The sequence below is a fragment of the Prunus persica genome, unplaced genomic scaffold (genome assembly GCF_000346465.2).
Source record: "Prunus persica cultivar Lovell unplaced genomic scaffold, Prunus_persica_NCBIv2 scaffold_28, whole genome shotgun sequence".
NCBI classification, from domain to species: Eukaryota; Viridiplantae; Streptophyta; class Magnoliopsida; order Rosales; family Rosaceae; genus Prunus; species Prunus persica.
This window is the reverse complement of record NW_018027159.1, coordinates 15,684-21,453: the sequence shown is the minus strand read 5'-3', so window position 1 is coordinate 21,453 and position 5,770 is coordinate 15,684.

Here is a 5,770-nt window from a genome sequence, read left to right as displayed (position 1 = left end):
TCATACTTTTGTACAGCAAATAACGCCAATAATAAAATATATATACTTTGAATTAAGGTCGTACTTGTATTGGCTTGAAACCTAATATGCTAATTTAGTTACCATTCTGGTCCAACAAAATCATCTCTTAAAATAATATTTCCTTTCATGCATACACAATTTATTTAACTTATCATTTCTAAACATGCATTTACAAAAAATAAGGTACATATAATCTTAGGTTCGGAGAGCACGAATAAGTTAGAAATTAAGCTATATAGCTTTAATATGCACCTAATTATACTAGGCATCAAATCGCAATCTTATTATCATAACTTATTTACCATTATAGTTCGATAAATTGATTTGTTTACAAAATTCATGCATGAACAATTCGTTGAATCCAACCTCACCGAGATGTGCAATCATAGAAAATAGTTTTCAAATTCACCTATATATATATTGTAGTCTTTTTAAAAACTAGTGACTCCGAATTCAAGTTTTACACCACGTACGAACCTATAATCCTTCCTTGCCTTCAACAAATTGAATAGATATGGAGAAAGGTTCATTCAAGTCAACTTTCCTCATTGTGCTCCTTCGTATTTCATATAATGGTAAAATACTTCTCTCAATTTTTATTTTTGTTACAATGAAAGAGAAATTTATTCTTGACATACTATAAGCCGAACGTTAATCCTAACAACCTAGGCTAACCTTTGGGGCTGACTTCTTTGAACAATACAACTGCATATAGGAATTTTTTTCTCCAACCTGTTTGACTTCACTTATTTTGAAAATGTGTATATGTCCTTGACACATCGTTAAAATTATATACTTTAACCTAACAATTGTCGATATTTTCAGCCATAAAGTCGAGTTTAAGTGTATATTTTTGTAACGTAAACTTATGCATAAAGCAGTATGTTCACAATAAAGGCAAAAAACAGTTTTATTATGAATTATGGAAATATTAATTGTGGTAGGTGTGCAATTTGGAGCCGAAGCAAGAGGTCCAGTTAACATCTGCTCTATGCGGCCCATGCACATGCGTCGAGAATTGGTGTAAGTGTCCGCCAGATAAAATATCGAAGTTCATTCTTCAAGACATCTCTACACATCCGCAAGCACAGAAGGAAATGCCATAATCAGCGCTACATGATACATCAATATATAGCATATAATTATGACGTGCACTAAAAATCTTATGTTCTCCCAATATGTTCGTTAAATGTTTGAACGGATAATAAATAACATCACCTTCTTACTTATAGTTTACTTGGTTCGAATTTTTTAAATTTCATAATACTGTGATGATAAAGGTGTGGTACACGAGCAAACAGTGAAGTGATTCTAAATTACCGAACACAACGAAAAAAAGTAATTGAAATAGTGTAACACCAAACAATTTTCGCTAATTAGGCGACAACATGAAATTCAAAAGTTTATAAGTAACAGTCTTCTATTCTCAAACTGTTGTAGTAAATATGGCAAATATAAGTGATGGTTCTGAATGACCTCTTTTAATCACTTGAAAAACAGATAAAGTTGTACAGATAAGGATTACAACGAAGTTAACTAATATAAAATAATTGTATATTTTAGTCTCAAGCACGTAGTTCTGAATCTCAAAACAAGTAAATATTACTAATTTCTTTAGTGTGTGCTAAATATGATTATTTCTTACTAATTTCGTGTTCGATCCACTGAATAACACGAAAGAATTAAAGTTGTCAAAAACAATATCTCTTTTGTTGTCATTTTTATTTTATTTTATCACCACATAACTCTGTTTTAAATAAACTAGTATCTCTTTCGCATACAAATAATTGGTAAACGAGTTCGGCAACGTAGCGTTTTTGTATTTTAAAGAATGTACCATCAAGGTCCATTAATTCGATAATATATTGGGATTTGATTCTGGCCTTAGTTTCAGTAAGATAATATTGAGAAATCGAAATTCCAATCTACCGTGGTTCCATCACAGATTTACTAAAGTTCATACTTACGTTGACAGGACCAGACCCAATTTCCACTTTGGAATTCGAGCCCAGTGCTGTGCGTGTCCGACACCTGGCGAATGTCTGGCACAAAGGACCTTTTACCCTTCTTGTTTCAAATTCTTTTTAAATTTTTCCCTTAGACTTCTGCCGAAAATTCGGCAGAGTCTCCCCTGTATTTTGACCGAACCCAATTTTTTTCACCTGTTAAACAATCAAATAAATCCACACCAACTACCAGAATAGAATAACCAAGTATTCACTAACTCCAGTTTTCCACTAAAACTAGATATCAGAGCATTTTCTAAAGTTCACAGAGTTTCAAGAACTTTTCCGCAAAACTCAATACTTGGTGGCGCGGAAGCTAGGGATGGCCCGGTGGTGGATCCTGCGCACTTCTACGACCTGGGGGCGAAAAACAGGTTGAAAATGTGAGTGGACAAAAATTAAGTTCTTGAAAATAAATTTTATAAACATAGTAACCCCCATTTAAAAATAAGCAAGGATTTAACTCGAGGGTTTGTCTATATTTCAATACAAGGTATTCAAATAAGCATGTAAAAACCTACTGATGAATGTGATCGTATAACTGAACAAATATGTAAAGATATAAATGCACGAATATCAAAGAAACTGATAGAAAATAACTGAAAGTCATAATCGAATAAAAGAAAACTCAAAATCCTTTGAAAATACCACCTATTTGTACCCCTGTCATATCCGTCAATTCCCCTGGCAGGTCTCGGGCGCCACGCAGTCTACCCGAGCCGCAAACTGGCGAAATCAGGGGACTATGATCAGCCTGATCCGCCGGCAGATTCCTCGATGACACTAAGTCAGCTCGAGTCGCTCTGGCAGGATGCAGGGACCGTAGTCAGCCTGATCCGCAATCCTGGCAGGTCTCAGGGACACAGAGTCAGCCGAGCCGCAATCCTGGCAGGTCTCGGGACACCAAGTCTGCCGAGTCGCAAATCCTGGCACTCACGGTCCGAGCGTCCCCGAAACTCGTGAGGCAAAGTCAAGTGCACTGACATAAACTGAAATCGGACTGGATGTCCGTAGACATCGGTCCAACTCTGGGTAATCACCAAGTAAAGGGTGGGTACATGGTGGTTCTAAAATAAACTATTTTTAGAAAAATCTAATAACTCACTGCCTTTTTGTGAAACTGAAATTTAACTGTTGTCTCCTCTGATAGAATTCTCAAACTCTGCTTTTTATATTACTGAGCTTCAATAACTGAACAACACGTAAATCAAAGTATTGTACAGCACAGATCACATTCGAAATGAATAGTTCATAAAACTTCTTCAAGATCAAATAATGACATTAACCCATATAAACTAATTTGTAAAAGCTTATTTGTATAAACTCATTATAAAAAAAATCACTTAAATAATCTCATTTATATAAATCATTTATATAATTCATGCATATAAAATCGTTTAAGATATAACTCATGCATATAAAATCGTTATGAAAGAAAGTCCACTCACTGATGGTCCGAGCTAATTGGACCCTTCGAAGGTCCTTCCTGCAGATCAACTGGACCTCTGGTGCCTGATTATCCATGAATAATAAATCAATAAACTGCTGAATAAAAAGAATCAAATTAAACACTCTGCCCCCGGCTCCTAGAAATACGTGCACTCATTTTAAAGTTACTCTTATGCCCACATTAGCTTTTTAGACGGTTAGAACGACCTTAAGAGACCCGAAGCCTTACTAAGCGATATACTGCCAGATCGGCCAATTTGGGCTCCTCTGAAGGTTCCTTACAGAGAAGGAGCCATGTTCTGCGAGTTTGGTCCGAAACGGACGGTCGGATTAGCCAAAATCGCGTTATCGCTTAAAATCCAAACCCTAGCCCTAGGGTTCGCGATTTCGGAGTATCCGGGACTCCGATTCGCAATCCGTCGAATCCTACACGATCGTGAAATTATGTAGACCGACATATCCGAAATTCAGTGCGATCCGACGATTTGACGACACTGCACCCAAGGATCGCGCGATATGAAAAATCGGTTCGGGGCTCAAACGGACTCCGAATCGAGATCCGCGAAATCCTACGCGCTCGTGATGACACGAGGATCTCAAAACTGCCCAGAGTTACTCCACCACCCTCGTCCACGCGCCCCAGCACGCTCGGGCAGATTCGGGTGTCTAAAGCGATACCGACTGGCCGAAAAATCTCGGAACCAAGACTCCAAACTCCTATCCTAGGTAAAACACCCCATTTGGAGTCACTTTTGTTCTTGGACATACCCCAAAAAGTGATCGAAAAAAGTAGATCACGGCGGCCGAAGTTTCGGCCAATTTTCAAGTCGAAGATCGAACCCTTTAGAGCTAAAATCGATCGAAACCCATACATCCATTAGCTAGAACACCAAAAATAGCTGAGAAATCGTACCTTACTCGATCGATTTGGTGGAGAATGAAGGAGAAAATCGAGCTCAAAGTTCAAACTGGAAATCCGGCGAAAATGGAGTTTTCCGGCGAGCTCCGGCCACAGAAACTCCGGCTAAGGGTCAAGAAACGTCGGCGGTCGAGTGGTGGTGCGTTTGGTACCAACAGCGGAGATCGGTTCCAAGTGTGGCGACCGTGGCGTCAAGGAGAAGGAGCAAAGGTCGGGCGGCTGGAGCAAAAAATCGGGAGGAGAGAGAAATGAGGAGAGAGAGAAGGAAAAAGGGTTGAAAATCTGACTTTTGGCCAAATTACCATTTTGCCCTTCATGGTATTTTGATCGTATCTTCTTCGTTACAACTCCGATTCGGGTCTACTCCGTGTCTACGGACTCCTCTCGCCGTGCTCTACCCAAAGGCGCAAGCAGAATTGCCAAATTCGTTCTCGATCAAAAAGTTAATTTTCCCCCTATTAAATAATGCGAGGGAAAAATTGTCTTTTATGCTAGAAGATATTATCCTTACTTTTTAGATATTTTATTTCTTTTTAGATATTTTGTTTTGGGTTATTACATACGTACCAACAAACAACGCCGTCCATGGAGTCATATATACTTTAATTGCAAGTTGTACTCGTTTAGGTTGCCAAGTTATTTATGGCATGAAACAAAATATGTCAATTTAGTTACCGTTTTGTTCAACAAATTAATCTCTGAAAAAAAAAAAAATCCTTTCACGAATACGCAATTTATAGGATTTATAGTTATGTACACATGTGCATGTGAAATTTAAGCTACATATATTCGACAGTTTGGAAAGCACTGGTAACTTAGAAATTTAAGTTATTTTGTTTCAATAATTTAAAGCCACTAATTATATAAGGAATAAAATCGCAATCTTATTATGCCAATTTATTTACCATTACAGTTCGATACATGGATTTTTTATTATATAAAATCCATACATGCACAATTCTTTGAATCCAATGCGCTCATCATGGCATTGCTTAAAGTCATACTTTTGTACAGCAAATAACGCCAATAATAAAATATATATACTTTGAATTAAGGTCGTACTTGTTTTGGCTTGAAACCTAATATGCTAATTTAGTTACCATTCTGGTCCAACAGAATCATCTCTTAAAATAATATTTCCTTTCATGCATACATAATTTATTTAACTTATCATTTCTAAACATGCATTTACAAAAAATAAGTTACGTATAATCTTAGGTTTGGAGAGCACGAATAAGTTAGAAATTAAGCTACATAGCTTGAATATGCACCTAATTCTACTAGGCATCAAATCGCAATCTTATTATCATAACTTATTTACCATTATAGTTCGATAAATTGATTTGTTTACAAAATTCATGTATGAACAATTCGT